We start from the raw sequence: 21,948 nt of genomic DNA on the forward strand, positions 1-21,948 counted from the left end.
TATACATTTATTTTATTTCCTAGTTTTGTCAGCTGAAATATCTAGAGGCTATTGATACCCCAGAAGCAATTTATCCCACCTAGCACCCAGATCTTGTTGTCTAAATACCATTTACACAACTAAAAGGAACCAAGGCTTCTTAGAAAATGTCTGACTCTACAATGAGGCAGAAATACCTTGTTGTGCCAGAACGCAAGGAAGTACTCAAAGACTAATGAGGGATTGATAACCTCATTCTTCTCTCTAAAAGATTTTATGATCTTTTCTTTATCCTTAGTATTCTTAAATTTCCCAAGAATTAGTGTGGATTTAAAGTTGTTTTCATCCATTTTGCTGGGCCCTCAGAACTCTTCGATCTGAAGATCCAGAGATTTTCACAGAGCACAGAGGAACTTCTATTATTTATTTGATACTTTCAACTCTTTGTTTACTCTATTTTGCATCTTCTGGAATTCCAAGTATTTGGATGCTAGCATTCCAAAGAAGTACAACCAGAATGCTCCTTAGAAGCAAGGGTGGCAAGACTACGTTGCACATACTTCGGACACTTTATCAGGTGGGATCAGTCCCTGGAGAAGGACCTCACGCTTGGTAAAGTAGAGGGTCAGAGAAAAAGCGGAAGACTTTCAATGAGATGTATTGACACAGTGGCTGCAACAATGGGCTCAAGCATAACGACTGTGAGGATGGTGCAGGACTGGGCAGTGTTTCATTCTGTTGTACATATGGTCGCTATGAGTTGGAATCGACTTGACGGCACCTAACAACAGATCACCTTGACTGAACAGATCATCTTGACTGATCATCTTGGCTATCTCTAAGCCCTGTTTTCAAGTTTTCTGCCTCTCTTTTTGCACCGAGTTCTAGGAGGTTTCCATATAGTCATCTTTCAAATTTTTCATGGAATTGCTTTAATATCAGCTATCAAATATTTAATTTTCAAGAGTTCTTCCTTACCCTTTGATTATTCCTGTTTTACTGCATCCTGTTCTTTTCAAGGAAACCCTGGTGGCCTAGTGGTTAAGAGCTACGGCTGCTAATCAAAGGTTGGCAGTTTGAATACACCAGGTGCTCCTTGGAAACTCTATGGGGCGGTTCTACTTTGTCCTATAGGGTCGCTATGAGTTGGAATCAACTCGACAGCAACGGGTTTTGGTTTGGTTCTTTTCAAGATGATGCCATCTTCTTGAGTCTTCCCTAAAGCTTTCTCTTCTTTTACATTCTCTTTTATTCCTTGATAATCTCTCTTCCAAGAACGTTTGTTCTGTTTATTTTGTTCTCACTCTTTCATCATAATGCTTTTTTCTTGTTATGTATCTAGTGCATATTTCTGAATATGGGACAGAATAGTTTTTTCTCATTGGCTGCTTTGGGTTTCCTCTGCCACTGGACATATGGCTCTTCTTTTCTTCTAGCCTCGCATTTGATAAGGCAGTTGGCAGGGGTCTCTGTGTGGAGAAGCTAGACTTGCCAATGGACAGGCTTCACTTCACAAGTGAGCAAGGAGTGAGCCTTCAAACATCATGAAGGAAAAGGCTTTATCTGGGGCACCTGGACTCCTCTTAGCAGCCCCAATTTCCCCTAGGCAGTTCCTGCACCTTCTTGAAAAAAGAGGTGTCTAATTTTTAACCTGGGGTGGATAAAATGTTGATCTGCTCTAATCTACATGTTAGGGGTGCAGGTGGAGTAAAATCAAACTGCAAGCTAGGGCTCAGCTTAGTTATTCATTTTACCTCCTCCTGTCATCTTTCATTGCACTTAGACACCATTGTAAACATTTCCTTAATTTAAAATACCTATTATGGCCAATGAAGTCTATGTAAAACAAGGTGGAGTAAATTTTTTTTTAAATCCTCAGTCACAAAAGTATTCTCAAATTCAAACTAAAAAATTACTAAACCCATCTATTTTATTCTTTCTTTTTAAAAAAATCTCTACAAGATATAAAAAAAATCTCTGTGAGCTGGAGGGAAAATCACTTCGTATACAAAATGTATTTCCTTTTCCATTTTATAGATGTATCCACATTCTTGAGTCTCCCCTACAAGTTTTTTTTTTTCTTTCAAGGTGTCTTCTATTCTTTGATTTCTCTCTGAGCATTAACTATGGTTTATTAATATAAGAGTGAACCAGGTGAATGGCAACATAAGAACATCTTCATGAGTCTATTAGATATTAAGTTCAGATTAAAACAAAGTCTTATATGAAGACTGGCACTACCTGAGATGTAGAATATAAAAGGAAATTATTAGGAAAATTAAAAAAAAAAAAGATGATGACTCTGGTATTATCTGTGCCAATTCAAGGCAAAAGAAAAAATAAAACATATTTTATGCACAGTGACATTTGATGGTCATTCAAGAAACAATCCATAGACTTATTCAACCTACAACTTTATATCTGAAACACACAATATTATGTATATTTTATATCTATTGCTTAGCAGCTTATCAACCAAAGAAGAAAATTTATGGTGTTCTGCTGGTATCTTCCTTCTGAGTCACCGTCCTTTTCCTGTTGGTCTCTTTCCTGATAGTAGGGAATATAGCAGAAACCATTCTCATGAGAACATTTCTCTGCAGGTTCTCATAAGAGTTGGATATAAAAGTAAAAATCTCTACCACTCTGATATAGCTATTCATCAACAGCAGCCACTCAGATCTATTCCAACTTCACAGTTGACAATTTTTATCACATTAATCTTTGAAGGAACACCGGTGGAGCAGTGGTTAAGCACTCAGTGGCTAACAGAAACGTCAGCGGTTCAAATCCATCAGCCGCCCGTAGGAAAAAAATGTGGTAGTCTGTTTCTGTAAAGATTACAGCCTTGAATACCCTATGCGGCAGTTCTATTCTGTCCTATAGGGTCACTAGGAGTTGGAATCGACTCGATAGCAATTTTTTTTTAATTTATTTTTTATATTAAAAGAATCTAGATGTCCTCCAAAACCATGGTCCTCAGACCCCAGTCCCTGCTACTCTGTCCCTTGAAGTGTTTGGTTGTGTTCAGGAAGCTTCTTAGCTTTTGGTTTAGTCCAGTTGTGCTGACTTCCCCTGTATTGTGTGTTGTCCTTCCCTTCACCTAAGACGATTCCTGTCTACTATCTAGTTAGTGAATTCCCCTCTCCCTGCCTCTCCACCCTCACAACCATCAAAGAATGTTTGCTTCTGTGTTTTTTGGTTAACCTTCTTTGAGCCTATTTCTCCTACTTGCAGGTCCATTTGTAACATGTAGCAGTGCTCTTTCTAGTCTCATCTCTAATCCCATTACCCTTATTAAAAATAACAATCAATTAATGTTAATTTTGAATGTTTACTTTTATTTATCAAATGCTCACCTAGTGCATATATATGAGTGAACATTATTCTAAGTACGTTAAAATTTTAACACAGCTAACAACTCTAGAAGAATCTAAGGTACAAAGAATTAGGTAACTTGCCCAAGGTCACATAGCTAGTAAAAATAGGACTAGGATTAGAGCTCAAGCAACCTGGAACCAGTCTGTGAATCACCTTCATGTTAAACCAGCCAAACCCACTGTCGTCAAGTTGATTCCGACTCACAGTGATCCAACAGGACAGAGTAGAACTGTCCCATAGGGTTTCCAAGGAGCAGCTGGTGGATTCGAACTGCAGACCTTTTAGTCAGCAGCTGAATGCCTAACCACTGCGCCGCCAGGGCTCACATTCAAACCAAACAAACCAAACCCATTGTCGTTGAGTCGATTCTGACTCATAGGACCCTAAAGGACAGAGTAAAACTGCCCCATAGGATTTCCAAGTAGCGGCTGGTAGATTTGAACTGTCGACTTTTTGATTAGCAGCCGAGCTCTTAACCACTGCTCACGTTAGGGAGGAAGGAAAAAAAGGTCTTATTCCTGAATGTGAGAAAAAAAAATTTAAGATGTGTAATTACAGGTACCATTTTTTAAACACTGACAATATGCCAGACCTCAATATATATTACTGCTATTCCTGAGAAGTCACTCCAAAGGTAGAGGTTATTTTTTCTGCTTTGAAGGAGGGAAACTGAGGCTCAGAGGTGACATGCCTCTAGTCACACAGCTGGTGGAGACTGGAATTGGAATCCAGGGCAGACTGGCTCCAAAGTCCCTGTTCTTTCCAAAATGCTATGCTTCCTCTCCCATCATCCTAAAAAAGAGAATGTGACTTTTATTCCACTTTCTTAGCAATTGACAGTGTTAAAGATATTATCCCCAGATCTGGTCCACACCCCTGGTCTAATACCTTGGGGATTTTATTTTTAGACCAGTCTTCCCCAAAGGCTTCAATTTTTCTTCAGAACACCATTCCCTAAGGGCCAAAGGCAGCATGAGAGCAGATACTATGTTTTATGCAGAGTCGATGAAATTACCAAAAAAAAAGTAGGGCAGTGACTAAAACAAGGACATTTCTGTGAATAAAATTACACTTCCACAATTAAAAGAGCCAAAGTATGTCTCACATGATAGGGAAAATTCTACCATCCCTCTTCCTCAGACACTAATTTCATAATGTTGACTAAAAATTAAATTGTCTGTATGAATTCTTGAAATCCAAACATTTGGTTACAGTCAGATAAACTATATGAATTGAAAATGCGTTAGATTTTTAAAAAATTTTCATGCATGCGTTAGAACTATGAAGTCAGCCACGCTCTAAAGTCCTTCAAGATGCAAATGGTAAGGTTGGCATTCAGCATTTATATGATGTTTCCAGAAATTAGATTAATTTAACTTCATATGAGGAAAGTAAGACATACACCAGTTGCCATTGAGTCAGTTCCAACTCATGGCAACCCCATGTGTGTCAGAGTAGAACTGTGCTCCACAGGATTTTCAATGGCTGATAAATAAAATAACTTTTCACAATGATTAATCACTCAACATAGCATGACATAACCCTCGAAAAGAAAGCCATCAAGGGCTTCCTACTCCTATCCTTACATTATTATTTTTTTTAAAAAGCAATCTGGTTCATGTTAACATGGACTGTACCATGCACCAGATACCAAGAATGAATACAAAAGCAATGCTGACACAACTCTTGCCTTCAAAAGTCTTGAAACGTTATTAAGATCAATGGGAAGGCCAATTATTTTAAAGTCCATTGAGGTGGTAGTCTGCTTCCATAAAGATTTACAGCTTTGGAAACCCTATGGGCAGTTCTACTCTGTCCTGTAGGGTCACAATGAGTCGGAATCAACTCGATGGCAGTGGGTATAAGGTAATAACCCTTCATCTTTGGATGCATGAGTTCTTATTTATTATTCCAGGTAATGTTACATAGTTTTCAAAAATGAATGAAAAATAATGGATATTAACAGGTAAATCATAAATATAAGATGTAAAAGACCAACCATCATTTGAAACCGTGTTCACTCTCACTAGAATAAAAATTAAAACGTAATGTTATTTTTTGCATAGCAAATTTTCACAGATTTAAGATGATGAAAATAATTCTAGCAAACTGATACTTCACTGATAGAAATGCAGCCAGCTATATCAACAGCCTTAAAAATATACATAGGGACTTCCTCCCCTGGCAGCTTGTGGCAGGCCAACCCTCCCACCAAGAAGAACCAGAAAAGCTGGATCATTTTTTTAAATCTGTTTGAAGGCATCTAAAAGCTACCAAGGCAGGAAGGACTTGAAAGGCCAAGATCTCAGAGAAAATGGAATTATGGAAAGGTGAGCTCAACATTTGGTTATACTTTTCCCCTTGAGGCATGAGCCAATTCCAAAACAGCAGCTCAGAGGTTGCCTAAAGGTGGCCTAGAAGCTGAGCGCCTGAAAACTGGCAGCTGAAAGGCTTAAAAGCAGCTGAGAAATTTGAAAATTGAGTAAAAAACTGAGAAGCAGATCACAGCCTCCCTCAGTCTCAAAGAGGCTGGAAGCTGGAGTTCAGGGCCCTTCATGGGGGAGGAGAGGAGATGAAGGGGCTGGTAAACACAACTTCTGAATGACTTCACTCTAGGAATATGGATGGAGGAGAAATAGAATAGTTCTCATAAGAACCAAAGATCAGCTTCTAATCAGCTCGTGTTTAAGTTTCTTAATCTTAATTAAGTTTCCAGTTGAAACCTATTTTCAGGACAGGACGTCAAAAGCACTAGCTATAAAGGAAAGATTGATAAATTGACCAAAAGGCATCGCTATGAGAATGAAAAGGCAAGCCAAAAGGTAGAAGGTATTTGCAATTATATAACTGATAAAGACTCCACGTCATAAATATATTTTTTAAATGCCAATAAATTTATAAGAAAAAGACAACTCAGCTGAAAGATGAGCAAAAGAATTAAAATAAAACTTTACAAAGGAAGATATCCAAATGGCAAAATGAAATATGTAAAGCGGTTCTCTCTCATTATTCATCAGGGAAATGCAAATAAAAACCACAATGAGACACAAATCCAACAGAATGGCTAAAATTAAAAAAAAGAAAGTACCAAGTGTTGAGGATGTGGAGCAGACGGAACTTTCACACATTGTTGATGGAAGTGGAAACGGGTACCTCTCTATGGAAAACAGTTTGGCATTTATGGTAAATTTGAAGTTATGCCTACTCTGTGGTCCAGCAATCCCACTTCTGGGTATATACTCAACAGAATGCTCACATACATGCATCAAAAGTCACATACAAGTATGTTCATTATAGCACTATTTGAAATAAGCAATTTATAAAGGGAAAAAGTATATTAGTGGTTGCCTGGGGCTAGTGTAGGAATGGGGATTAACTGTGAAGGGGCATGAGGGACTTCACTGGAAGAATGAAAATGTTCTAAAACTGATTTATGCTGATGGTTATACCACTGTGTAAAGTCAGTAAAAAACATTAAACTATATATACTTGAGACGGATAAATTTTACAACCTCAATATGGTTGTACAAAAAAATTTCATGTAAATGATAGCAAGGAATTAGAAACAGCCTGAATGTTCAAAATAAGGGAAAAGATGAGGTAAATTACACGATTTATATAATAGCATGCTGCACAAGCATTAAAATTGTTTTCTAATATTACAGTAGCATATTGAAGCAAAGAAATCAGACTACAAACCTGCATAAACAGTATGTTCTCCACTATGTTTTTTAAAAATTTCAAAGGATAGGGAGGAAATGTATCAAAATATTAACAGATGTTTTTGACCAGTAGGATTATAAACCAAACCAAACCCATTGCCGTCGAGTCGATTCCGACTCATAGTGACTGAACAGGACAGAGTGGAACTGCCCCATAGAGTTTTCCGGAGCAACTGCTGGATTCGAACTGCCGACCTTTCGGTTAGCATGACTGCGCCACCAGGGTTCCAGCAGGATTATAGGTGATACATTTTTCTTATGTTTTTGTACTTTTCAATTCTTGTGTTAGTACATAGTTTTCTTACATTCAGGAAAAGAACACTCTTTTTGAAAAATATCTCTATACATTATAAGTATACATTTTAATATATCCCTTCAATAATCACAAAACACATTCCTTTAAATAATAATTCAAAAAAAAAAAAAAACCCTTAGGAAAAAGATCATTGTTGTTGGGTGCTGTTGAGTCAATTCCGACTCATATCGATCCTATGTGACAGGGTAGAACTGCCCCATAGCGTTTTCTAAGCTGTAATCTTTATGGGAGCAGACAACCAGGTCCTTCTCCCATGAAGCAGCTGTGTTCAAACCACCAACCTTTCGGTTAGCAGCCAAGCACTTAACCATTGCACCACCGGGGGTCCTTAGGAAAGAGATTAAGAAAGCAAAAATAACCATTTTCCTGCCTATCTCATAATGCCCGTTACCCATGGGTAGAAAATAAGAAAGTATTTTAAAATTTGCAAACTTATAGCAGGAGAACCTACTCAAATATACCTTATCCTTTAGGCAAGTGCTACTATTATGCAAGAAATGTACTCTCAACAGTAAAGGGTATACAGACTTTTGAGCAAAATCAAATTTTGTTATCCCCAAATGCACAAAATTTAAATGTGGTACTTTGTCCCATCACTATTTTTAAAAGTATACCAAGTTTCCTGCTATTATTTGTCTACTATAGGAGTCCCTGGGTGGCGCAATTGGTTAAGTGCTGGACTGCTAGCCCAAAGGTTGCCAGTTTGAACTCACCCAGAGGCACCTCAGAAGACAGGCCTGGCGATCTGCTTCCCAAAGGTCACAGCCTCAAAAACCCTATGGAGCAGTTCTACTCTGCACATGGGGTCACCATGAGTCAAAATCAACTCAACAGCAAACAACAACAATTTATCTACTAATCTAAACAACAGTGCCTAATTTTTCATATTAAATCTCTAGATAACCTTTCAGGTTCCCACAAATTACCCCCCACAATCAAAGCAATTTTAAAGAAAAGTAAAAAGAAAAAATGGGCGGGGGAGGAGCCTGCTTATTTTTGTTTCAATTATATTCCACAAAGTTAAAAAAAAAAAAATTCTTTTTCAAAAAGAAATTCCACTTTAGAGACATCTGATTTTTTGGGTACAGCTCAGCTTGCCACTCCACTTGACTAACTTGTTCCCTTAGCAACTGTGCAACCCATCTGATCCCATATGCCTGTCTACACAAGGATTAGTCAATAAAAAGACATTGCTTTTTTTTAACATTCACAAATTTAGCACAGTGAAAGTTTGTAAAGCCTTAAAAATAAGTTTATCTACTCAAAACTCAATCCTTCTACTATCATACTGGTATTTCTTCTCAAAACACTGATACTCATTTCTCTGCTGCCTCTTACTACAAATGATTTCGGCATATTCTTTGGAAGGACAAAAAGTAAGTCACGAACGTAATAAGCTATTTATTAAGCTCTTCCACACTCTTCCTCCAGCAGCCATCTGTGTGCACCCTGGCAGTGGTTAGAATACCTGGCTACAAAGACTGATTCTGCCTTTTACGAACTGTATGTAATTGGGCAGGTTATCTCAATTCCTCGGGTTCCTCATCAGAAAAATGGAGATAATCACAGAGCACCTTACCTCATGAAGTTGTTCTAAGGATTAAATGCTGACACACAGTCAGTGTTCAATAAATATGTTCATAAAAGAAAACCACGCTCTCCACAATACCAGTACTTCAATGACATTTAGGATTCTACTCCTTTACCTGTGCAAATGGTTCTTTTAACCCATGCCTCATCCCGAACTGAATTTAAGTCTGTTCTCACCTGCAAGATTCTGCACTGTGATTTTGATGTGGTATCTTTGTTTCTCTTGCTCTGACCTCCTCTCCAGCTTCCGCTTCCTTCATTTCACAAAAGTCACTTTCAGTAATCTCTTTTCAGAACAAAAGAAATGCACCTTTCTCGTTCTTCCAATTGCTTTAAACATGATGGAAGTCCATATACTCCTTCCTAGACTCTCTAGAAGCAGTCTACTATAACCTTGCCCAGTTTATTCATACACAGCCAGGTGCAACTGCAATATAGCTTACTTGTTCTTCGTAACAACACTTTTTGTTGTTGACTGTAATTGTCCCAGAGAGCTCCAGCCAAGTCAACTCAACAAAAATGTCTTGGCATCAGCTACGTGCCAGGCACTGTGCTAGTTGCTGTTGTTGTTGTTGTAGGGTGCCATCAAGTCGATTTTGACTCATAGCATCCCATGTGACAGAGCAGAACTGCCCCATAGCAATTTCTAGGCTATAATCTGTACAGGAACAGATCGTGAGGTCTTTATCCCATGGAGTTGCAGGGTGGCTTCGAACCACCAACCTTTCGGTTGGCAGCTGAGTGCTTAACCATTGTGCCATTGCTGAAGATTCATATGTGATATGCCATCTGTCTCCTAAAAACAAGTGTGGGACACATATGCATACAACATGGTCTCCTCTTTCTTCCTACATATCTGAAAGATGCCACTTGCCTGAGAAGGTTCAAACATAACCTCTTGACATGACAGAAACAAATCCGCAAGCTTCCTTAACCTACCACCCCACCTCACTGCCACCAAGCTATCTTCTCCTGTTGTATAATAGGAATTTCACAGAATGTGGAATCCTGAGACCTTCGCAACATCATGAAAGACCTCAAATAACCTCATGATTTTATATACAACTGTCAATCATATCTATCTCTTAAAAAAATCAGAGGACACTAAAATCCTTGGTCCTACAGTAGTACATGTAAGTCATTACCATAGCAAATCCCAGTAACAAACATAAGGTAAAATATGGAATTCCTAAATTTTTTCTAGAGTGGGAAGCTAGAAAAGAACAAAAGAGAAACAGTACAGAATAAAGATCATTCTGCTCTCAGTGCACCATTTCAAAATAGGATTGCTGGAGAGCAGCGTTGACTCATCCTCAGAAATAATGGCAAATCTGTTTTGACCTTGATTCACTGCCATGATCAAAATAATTCTGGTTCACTTGGGAAAATTCTGAAAAATCTAAAGGTCAAACTTAAAATACTGAGGTTCAAAATCTATAAAGTAAGACTTTAGTTTTGGTGTTCCACGTGGCCAACAGATAAGGACAAAGGAAATGTCAACAGAGAATCATCATTTATCAACTGAAATTGTCTTCACTTGCATATCTTGCCCTAATACTTGGTCTTTCACAATGTTATTCTTGTACATTTTATAAATCTAGTTTTGACATATACTTTTCGACTTGATTTACACTCTTCTTTAAATTCAATTCCTTTCTTGCCTTTTTTAACAAATAGTTATTAAGCACCTACTATAAGCCAACTTCTGACTAAGTATTGTATACAACAAATAAAAAAACAGATATATCTCCTGACCTTGTGTAACTGAAATATTTAGTAGGAAGAGTCATACCAAACACAAAAATGACCACTGGGAAATACCATGTGGTGTGTGGTATGAAGAAAAATCCAGGATGCTCCAAGAGTGGAAGACATAATTCCTCATTTATAAGTGCCCATATTTTATTATAGCATTCTCTAAACCTCATGCTCTATAATAGTATGATGTTATCCACTAAGGTGAATCCAAAAGTCCTATGCTGAAAACTAGTGTGTTTTTGTTTTTAAATTATAGGGTTTTTTTTTTTAATTTTGTTGTATTTTTTTAGTGGGAAGGGGTGGGAGAGAGTAGATCATGGGGAGGAAAACAAAGGAATTTTTCATTGCAAAAATAGACGAAATTTTATAAAATACACATGGTCCAGAAAAGTCTTTTAAAACCAAATTGTCCACAAATTATTTAAAATTCAAGAAAACTTAAGGTTTCTTGAAATCTCACAAGCTGAAAGACTCTCTACTAAATCGTCATAAAACAACTCATCTATAAAATGCTTATCTCCTGCAACCCACTCCCATTTCTTTCATTTCTATATTTTAATTTTCAATCAAGTTTGCTGTGCATCCAACCATTGGGAATAATTGCTCCAAACAGAAAGAACTACATATGTGTAATTCTAAATTCAAAGTACTGCATATCACCTCTGAAGATCCATCCTGCTCCTCCCCCCAAAAAAATGCCTTAGCAAAGAAATTTTTTATAGAAAAAAATTTTGAAGCATTATCCATTTTGAAATATTAGAAATGAAGAAATAATCAAGGTGATGAGATGGCTGTGTTCTAAACACCAAAGAACAGTTTCTCATCATGTATCACCAAATCACAAGGGATGAAGGCCATGATGCTTTGCTCATTACTGGATTTCCCACTGATAATGTCATAAGTGATGCTGCTATTTGATGGCTGCTGCTAGTCCTCAGCTCAAAGATTAAGTCATCAATAAAAGCGCTGCAAATTCACAAATCGCTGATGCAACTGACATATGACCAGTAAAACCAAGGATCCATAGGGATTTACTGGCCCAGTGTGAACTATACATGTAATAGTCAGAACTGCAATTCCTGGGTTTCTTAATACAAAAAGGGGCAAGAGAAGCATGAAATACAGGTATATAAATATCACCACTTAGACTTATGTGGAGTTTTTCCAGTTTTTTTTTTTTTTAATACTTCACTCATGCCCACTTGTCACTTGATTTATTTTAATAGATATGGCCTATGAGAGAATGATGGACACCAGAAAGTGGTATATGGATGCATAGGGCTGTGTGTGAGTTTATTGAACACATATTCAATAATGGCAAGAACCATTGAACTAGATGGTTCAAATCTAAAGTTTGCTTAATAGCTAATGAAAAGAATGTGGAAAAGTTTCTTATATATGGGATATTTATTATGCTGTAATTGAGTAGAACAAGCAGAATTTAATATAGGTTGCAGGAGAAACAGTATTCAGTGACTGATCACTGCAAGTCTCAAGCTCACATTAGATGGCTAAGAAAATTTCCCTTCCTAAAATAAACGGATGCTTTATATAACACAGCATGATGGTTAATTTTATATGTCAACTTGGTTAGGCTATGGTGCCCAGTTGTTTGGTCAAACACCAGTATAGATGCTGTTACGAAGTAGTTACATGTAATTAAATCTGTTGGCCTTAAGTAAAGCAGATTACCCTCCATAATGTGGGTGAGCCTCATCTAATCAGTTGAAGGCCTTAAGAGCAAAAAGGTCGTTTCCCTACAATATGTTCTGCCTCCGGACTATAAGATATTTTGTCAGAACTCCCTCACTCTTCCCATCACTTAAGCTACAGATTTTGGGACATAAGACTGCAGGAATCTCCAGATTATCACCTGAACTACAGATTTTGGACTAATCAGCCCCCCACAATCATGTGAGCCAATTCCCCAAAATCAATCTCTCTACATATATACACACGCATATATATATGTGTGTGTATGTGTGTGTGTATACTAAGACACATGGCTTTTGATATGAATGTCCCGTCTATCCACTAAAAAATTAATTACTAGAATGACCTTTCTCTGCAACTTTATTCCAACCTAGAATCTAGATATAAGCGAAGACCTCTCCAGAGTGAGATTCTAGAAGTGAGCTTCGGAGATCATTCTAGTGCCTCTTTATTATGTAAGATGAGAACCAATTAGTAGGACAAAAAAAGATAAGACTTTAAAACTCAGAATGCAATAGAAAATATATTTCTAAAAAAGAGCAAATAAAATAATAAAAGCCTAATTTCCTGATATGAATAATCATCACCTGATGAATGGAATAATTATCCAAAGGTAATGAAATCAATTACTTTAGTATTTTTTGCATTTAGCTTCATTTTACCACCGTACCTAAGTTTTTTATTGCTATTCCATAGTAACTGAGTGCTAAGAGATACAAATGCTGAGATTCTTAAGTGATTTCTATATTAATTGTTCATTACAACCAAGGCTGCACCTACATCACTATATTACGTAGGGTTGAAAAAATTTTTTCAGGATGTTATAACAGCAAGAGTAAAAAATTAAATGTTTCTTAAAATGTTTTCCAAGATGTAACCCTTTTAAACAAACATAGAATAATTACTCCTTTTTAAAAGTGAACTACCCTGAAGAACCCTACATTTTGTCATTTTTAATGTGCTTTTGAGAGTATAAATAAAGGCAATGAAGACCATAGGTGGCTTTTAACTTTCCCTATTAGTGCCATTCAAAGGCAAAGCCAGATGTAATAGAATTCGGATGTAACAGAAAACTAAATATGACTGGCAGTGTCTTTAAAGCTCAAAGTGAAACCTAACGGCTTAAAATAAGATGCCTGCACTAAATCCTGAAGAACAAAATGTAAAACTAAATACTTACTGTCTGTGAACAAGGTGAAATTTGGAGCTTAGGAAGAGAAAGTGCTAATGCAAATATCTTATTTAGAAATTTCAAATTTATCAGCAGAGGTAAATGACAAATTATAAAATTGGTGCTAGAAAGAAAAGTAAGTATCCTGTATCATATCTTGACACATTACTGTCTGCTTTTCCTGTTCAAAAGCAAACAACCTACATTTCCTAGTAAAGATTTGCTTATTAACCTAAATGACAAAGATGTCCTATTTTCTACATGTCTATAATCTCAGGAACAAAACAGTTTCTTTAGTACAGTCAAATTTAAATAATTTGAGTTGGGATTATAAAATTATAGCAGCTTTCCAAAGACCTCATCAGCAACCAGGGACTTCTAAGGGCTATATTTGCTACGTTAAAGGTGAACAAAAAATAAAGACCATGCAGAAAGGGACAACAATGAAAGTGCAGGTCTTGACCCTGGTGCTATACATATCTCCTCAAAGGATCTGTAACTACAAGCCAGTCCTGAGTCAGGAAAAAAAAAACTCAAGATGAAATATGATTAAAAATGTACCCAGGTCAGTAAAGCACTCAAGCCAATATTAGCAGAAGCAAATATGTTTCCCCTCTGGAGGAATTCACTTTCAACCCAAGCCTGTGAAAGAATTACCACCGATAAAATTTCAAAGGCAGATCACAGTCAAATGATCTAAGCAAAAAGAATGATTTGAAGCAAGGGGAAAAAGGCAGAAACAGTTCCACAAAGACTTCACTTACTGAAATTATTAGACAAAGAATATAAAATAATTGTTTAATTATGAACGGTTCAGATTATAAGCAGGAGATAAGCATAAATGATAAAGAATCAAATACACATCTAACATTGAAAAATACCATAAATAATATTAAAAACTAAATCAATAAAGTGGCATACCTGACATAGCTGAAGTGAATTAGTAAACTAGAAGTTAGAACAGAAGACATTTTCCAGAATGCAATTAAGAGGACGAATGAAAAATGATAAGAGATAAAGGAGATAAGAGACAAGGAACACAATTACAGAAGGTCTAACAAACAATGCAATTGGAGTTCCAGAAGAAAACCATAAAATTCTTAGCTCTTAAAAGCAACCAAAGGGAAAAGACAGATCACCCACAAAGGAAAACAAAGTAGCTTAACTGCTTAATTTTCAATTGCATCAATACAATTCAGAAGACAATGGAATGATATTTTTTGAGGTACTGAAAGAAAATAACTGGTAAACTAGAATTCAATATCCAGGGAACTGCTTTTTAAGAAAGGTGAAATAAAAGGACTATCACACACAAACAAAAATGCAGCGTCTGTCTTTCTCTCCTTCTCTCTCTCTCTGCCTCTTTCCCTCATTCCTTCCCTCCCCCCTCTCTCAATAAAGGAAGAGGAAAGGATATACTTTAGTTAGAAGTAAAATGATCCCAAGTAGAAGATCTGACATACTAGAAGAAATAGTGAGAAAAGATAATGTTAAATATGTGTTTAAATATAAGATAATATATAAAACAATAAAAAATAATGTCAGATATATGACAGGGAAGAACAAGCTAGAACTAAAACACTCAACAGTAATGAAATATAAGTTGGAAGTGGGTATCAGAGAGTTAAAAAAAAATCTTAGAAATTTGTCCTTTTTTTTAAAGGAGGGAAAAGATACTGATTAACTTAGACTAAAGTAAGTATGTGCGGTAAAATTGTTTCTACATTGTTTTCTACAATGAACACTTGTCAATTACATAATATGGAAAAATAGATTTTATAGTATAAGAATAAAGAATAAAAAATGTGAAATCTTACAATAGCAACTATACATGATGACAGAAGCAAAAATGTGAAGTTCCCAACATCATTACACCTTTAACTGGGAGCAAATGTACCCAAGACCTATTACGGAAAATGGGGGGACTTTAAATTCACAACTCATAATGTATTATTAAAGAACTCAATAATTTAAAAGAAGGAAAAAGTTTGAAGTAGTAATGAGTGGGAATGAGCTGAAAGAATTCAAGAACAGAATTTCTGCTAGTGCTGGAGGAAATGGGACAAATAAGTGAAAATGATTAAAAGCACAGTGGCATCACTAGGGATTACAGAGGGTGTGGACCATACTGGGTGACGCTGTCAGAGGGGTTGACACCAAAATGACTGCCTAGGACGGAGGAAAGCTGGAGGGGACAGGAAAGCTGGTAATAGGGAACCCAAGGTTGAGAAGAGACAGTGTTGACATGTCGTGGGGTTGTTAACCATTGTCATAAAACAATATGTGTACTAACTGTTTAATGAGAAACTATTTGTTCTGTAAACCTTCATCTAAAGTACAATTAAAAAAAAAGACTGCCTATACATTTTTTATTCAGTGTTTCAGCAGAAATTTATTATTTTTTTATAAAAATATCCCTGTAGTTAGCAATAACAACAAAAACATTTCTCGTAAGCCCACCTTAGATGTATTGATACCTACAAGGCTAAAACTCTATGCTAATTAACTTTTTGAATCTTCTAATGCGTTCCAGTCAGAGTAATAATGATTGCAATTTCACTTTAAATCATGTGCCTGTGTTTCGTTTGCATGCGCTACAAGCATGTTTTCATTGCTGCCGGTATTTTTACAGCAGCTGATTTTGTCATATTTTCTGGTGTTTTAGCTACAGTGTTGTGGTAATTAGTACTTGTGAACCTATATCAATAACTTTTTTGAGAATGAAGTAGTAATTAAAGGAAAAGACGGAGAAAAATCAAAAAAGGCTTCCACTCAATTACTCACAATGTTTATGTAGAAAGATTTTACAAAACAATTTTGTTGTTAGTATTCATATAATCTAAGAAATGTTACATTTAAGCAATTTACAGCTATATTTAACACATTATTCTATTATTAAAATTGATAATAAACATAACTAAGGATTCTGTATGGTCTGGTACTGGAGGAGGTCCATGAGGGGGAGGTGACATCTTGAGTTACCGCACTGGGTGACAGCAACCCTAGTGACACGACTGGAAAAGAATGAATTTTATTACAAGTACACACTTAGGCAATCATTTTTTCCTCTGAAAGGCAATGAAGCTATGTCCAGAATATTCCCTTTCCACCCCAACTTCCATTCTATCTATATCCTACTGGGCTCAACTTAGACCAAAAAAAACCTGCAGCAAATACTATACCAATTACCTGGCATATATGTTAGTTGACATTTATGCAATTTTCAGTTGAAACTCTTATTCTGATCCAAGCTGCAAGCATCTTTAAATGTCTGCAAATGCTGTTTTTCTAAAATTACTTATGCATTTTTTTATTTAAAAAAAAAAAATAGGAAGAAGTAAAGATGCTTCTCTTTGGAAAGTAACAGCCAGAATATAGAATTATGTCCCTTCTGCACCACCTCCCCAAGGCGGATCCTTAAAAGCATCCACAAAAAAATTTGCCTAAAATATTTTTCAAATGTTTTAATTATATAACTAAGTGAAGTCAATTGAGAGACAGAAATAAAACAGCTTTGGTAAAAATTCCCTCAAAAGGTATGTAAAGTTTATGACTACAATGATACAAAGGGTTTAAACTTAAAATTTCCTAAGAATCAATTAACATACATGCCAGATGACTGGTACAGTATCTAGCTGGGAGTGTCCACTGCAGGGTTGTTTTTTTTTTTTTTTTTTTTAATCTAAGTTGAGCCTGTTGCTGCTGTGTGCTGTCGGGTCGATTCTGGCTCACAGCAACCCTATAGGACAGAGTAGAACTGCCCCATAGGGTTTCTTAGGCTGTAATTTTTAACAGGAGCATATATCACCAGGTCTTTTCTCCCAAGGAACTGGTGGGTTCAAACCACTGACCTTTCAGTTAGGAGCCACGTGCTTAACCATTGTGCTCCCAGGGCTCCTAATTGAGCCTAAAATGATAGAATTTCTTTAGCATTATCAATTAGAAAGAATACTGATAATAGTGTTATTGTTAATTTCAATAGATAACCTCGAGAATATCCTACTAACTGCAAATATGGAAACATTTTTGAGCCCAAGACCTGAAAGTTAAAACTCAATCTTTCTAACTCTTTAGTAGGTTTTTAAAGAACGTGAATGAGCATTCTAGTACGTTATGCTAGAGATTCAGGCTTGAGTTTCCCGAATCTTCTGTCACACAGACAGAAGTCAGCACAAATTACTCTTACCAATTCTGTCCATATTTACTGGCACAGAGGTCAAAAGCACTTTATCCTATATGTCAATCTCAAAGACAAACTTAGCTTGTTGTCAGCTTCAGAAACCATATTTTTACAAGCATGGCACACTGCCTCAAGCCAACTCAACACCAAAGTATGTTGGGCTGCCCACACTGCAAATTATTTGGAATGTTCTCCATGTTTTGTGGTTGCAAAAGTACCTATTTTGTGGATCATCCAGTTCAAATTAGGGGCACATCTGATCTTAAACAGAAAATTCCCATGAACCTGAAACTATAATTGACCGAGATCCTGGTAGCTTTGAAAGTCTGTGAGTTCAGGCTCACAGTCAAACATTTCAAATGTTATTTTTTGAAAGCTGAAGAGACACAATGTAGACTCTCTGAAATATGTTAATCTGTTTATAAGTAAACACTAAGAACTCATCCTAAACATACACTTGTCAGAGTTGCAAAAAGAGGAGAAAATTGTTACATGCAATAAAGTAAAGGGCTAAAACACATTTCTGGTAAATGTCTCACAAATTAATGCAAAAACCAGTCTGAAAGATTAATTCATTTCATTTCAAAAACTCATACATATGCTGAAATTTAGTACCATTAGCTGTGGAATGTGATAAGAAATATTCCAAAGGCAGGCAGATAACTTTGCTTGCAGTGACTGGAGGATTGTATTATAGGTATTATCTTCCCGAGCATTAATGGGTTGCTCTCTCAAATCAAATATTTAAGACATCATTTCACAAAAATGAAGCATAAAACTCCCCCAAGATTTTCCTCTCATACCTTTGAGATCAACTCTCTTGGTCCCAGATCTATACAGAACGTCTTGAAGGTAATTTATGAAGTATTCATTATAGAAGAAAACACCATACTGATAGCTAAATTTTACCTAAGAGTTTCCCTACAAATTGCCATTGAGTTGAAGCCAACTCAATGTGTCAGAGTAGAATCATGCTCCACAGGATTTTCAATAGCTGATTTTTTTGGAAGTAGATCCCCAGGCCTTTCTTCTGAGGCACCTCTGGGTGGACTGAAACCTCCAACCTTTTGGTTAGTAGCCAAGTGCATTAAGTGTTCACACCATCCATGGTCCCTTACTGAAGATAAATTACTGAAAGTTAAGAAATGCGTGGTTCAATCATACTTGTGGGGCAATTCAGTCCATTCTAATAGATAAATATATGGTTAGGACCCTTGGCACATGGCTTTCTTGTCCAATCCTTGTGAACAAACAAGAACATGTTGGAAAAACAGTAGTTTTTAACTTAACTGATACTAAAATGCTGAAGAAGATGATCAGCCCTAACAAGCTATTTGTAGGTTCTGATCTTTCAGACCTGCTGTTTTTAGTAATTCTGTATTATCAAGTCGCTGAATGGTTTTCTCTGTTGTAGTTATACATAGATATACATTTTTAAATAGTTTCAAAAAGAATCATTCACAAAACAATCATCCCAAATCAATCATATACAAAATCTCAATGTACATTAATCAATATAATTCTAGGAACTAATCATATCTGCCTTAGAACCCCTTACTGAATGCAGCACTTTCTTGCCTGGAGTCTAGCAAATCTAAGGTAAAATGGTAAGTGCAGTTGAAGTTTTAAGTATTTGACTTTTCTAAAGATTTTTTTTTTCTGAGACTGTTCACTTTGCTGCAAGTTTTCAGTAAATGCCCACGATGTTGAGTATTTTTTTTATTTTACTTCTGATATATTTGATAGCAGGGTGCTCAGAGATGAAAATCTATATCCCAAGCAAAATCTGACAATATTAATGGTTATTCTGAAATGATTTCCTTTCAAAACTTCCCCGTTGCTAATGTGATGTTTCCTAGAATATTCCCCATCCACTTTGCAAACATATTTCTTTTCTCACATACAAAATTTATATTTTAAGCATATACTTCAGAATTTACTTTAAATATTTCATGATACTTTTTAAATAAAGCCCCATTCTATTTTTACTGTTCAAAATGATATGGATGATATAATTAATCATGTCACTAAAATTTTGCCTATGCAACTCCTCACAAAATAGTGACTTTTCATCAGAACCTTTGATTTGCAGCTGACATCAGAAGTACACAATGTGAGTGGAGAATACAGAAACAGTAATAGACAGGTGTGCAGATACCTGGGGGTGTAAAAAAAAAAAAAATGGGACTTTGTTCCCACAGGACACTTGAAAAAAAGAAAAGTTATCCATTACTGTATTAATAAATCAGGTTTCATCAGATAATTACATGTATTACATACCTCAACCAAGGGCAAAATTGTCAGAAGTGGTGTCAGATTATGCAAGAAACACCAGGTTTTATGATTCTTAGAAATAACACCCTCTACAATTAGTTGGGGCCTTCTTAATGTAAGACACGATGAAAACCTAATTCACCAATAAATAAATAAGTAAGCAAACACACCAACAAGAGAAAATCCTTTGAAAAAGATGGTTAACCTCATCCTACCTCACTGAAAGGCTGCATCCTACTATGGGGACACCTTTATTGATTGAGTCTAAATATTTCATCAGCAACTAAACGATTGCCTTAAAAATTTGGGCCAGACCTGAAAGGAAATTTTGCATAAAGATATATTTGTTTGTTTGTAAGCAGCCTAAGTATACAGGATATTTTTTCCTTTAAAAAAAACAAACAAAAAAAAAATTAAATATTTCCCAAAAGGGTCGGGGGGAGGGGAGACTACAATCCGGACGACGTTGAGAAACTGACGAACGCTGAAAGACAGTGCCGCAAAGCTTAGCCACTTGTAAAAGGCAACCTCTCTGAACTCTTGGAGCTCGCAAGGAGCCCTCCCACTTCAGCAAACGATAGGAATGTCACCCCTAAAGAATAACGAGACCACAGTGTAAAAGTTCAAGAGGTTTCCATCTCCTTCCTCTTTCCCAGCACTTAGCTTCTCGACAAGGGAAGCCCAGGAGTGAAAAATCCGAAATTCGGTGCCCATCTGCAGCAGACCAGTTTCCTAGGAGGCCCAGCTGCTTCAGCGGGCAGGGGACGGGGGCCGGGGGTGTCGGGGAGGCCGGCGGCGCGGCGCGGGCGGCACCGCAGAAACCGAGAGCTGGCCGGGCCCCCGCCGTGTGGCGCTGGCTGCTGGAACAACTAAGTCCAGCCGCTCGTATTCTGTAAAATCTTCCCGAAAACCCCCGCTTCTCCGGCACAACTTCGGTCTAACCAGCCACATTTTCGGCTATACACTCCACCAAACCGCAAACCCTTCCAAATGCCGCGGATCCAGGCGCCTCCCCACCCCGCGGGCGGCTACCTGTCGGGGGGCCCGAGGGCCCCAGGTCTCACCTCATACAAAGGGCGGCGCGCGGGCGCCTGCAGAAGAGCCCCGGGAGCATGGCCCCATCTAGTCTCTCCTGGAACTTTCCTGACATAGCACTTCTCTCCTCCGCAGCAGAAAACAACGCCTCGAAGCTGAGGAGGAGGCGGTGGTGGCGATCAAGACGGTGACGGCGGCGGCGGGTGCTGGAGCAGAAAGTGAGGAGCATCGCGGCCGAGCGCCGTCGCTTCCAGTTCTACCGAGGGGTTCCCGCCCCCAGGATCACCAAAGCTCCCTCTTAAAGGCGCCCGCCCATTTTTAGGATGGGGGAACAAGGGGAGGTGAGGTGGGGAGGAGACGAGTAAAGAGAGAGGGGGCAAGTAGAGACAGATTCTGGGAAGCCGGCGCCCGGGCTGCTCCCGGGCTGATGCGTTGGCCCCTTTAAGCTGCCTCCCACCCTGGGTCCGACTGCCTCTCCGCCAGTGCAAAGGCACCGAGGGTAGAGCAAGCGCTGGAACCCGCATCTGGGGCCGCCCCGGCTGTTTGGTCTACGCCCCTGAATGGTCCCCGGAACCTCGCCCCTCCTCTTACCCGCCTGCATCCCTTTTAAGGTCTTGGCTTCCTGCTCCCACCGCAGCGCCACCCTCGCAGACGCCCCCAAAGCCTGTGCGCGCCGCTGGCGACTGCCCAGTGGAATTGCATTTCCCGAGGTTGCTTGCGTTTCCTCCCTAGTTTCCTGCTGCTTCTTCCTCTACCCCTCCACGGTAATGAGGGTCTCTCCTAGGAACTCAGGAGGTTGAAATAACTATAAAGTCCAGTTAGGGCCCCT

The 21,948-nt window shown here is 37.8% G+C and overlaps 1 protein-coding gene across 1 annotated transcript in view; it reads right to left on the bottom strand.

Moving 5' to 3' along the window:
- GPR63 (G protein-coupled receptor 63) overlaps nucleotides 1–21,284 on the bottom strand; it is a 45,812-nt gene extending 24,528 nt beyond the window's left edge. The window contains exon 1 of the mRNA XM_004372407.1: nucleotides 21,149–21,284. The gene's annotated coding sequence lies outside the window, so the exon portion shown is untranslated. The remainder of the gene's footprint in view (nucleotides 1–21,148) is intronic.
- Between the last annotated feature and the right edge of the window lie 664 nt (nucleotides 21,285–21,948).

The sequence above is a fragment of the Trichechus manatus genome, unplaced genomic scaffold, assembly GCF_000243295.1.
Source record: "Trichechus manatus latirostris isolate Lorelei unplaced genomic scaffold, TriManLat1.0 scaffold00017, whole genome shotgun sequence".
In the NCBI taxonomy this organism is placed as follows: Eukaryota; Metazoa; Chordata; class Mammalia; order Sirenia; family Trichechidae; genus Trichechus; species Trichechus manatus.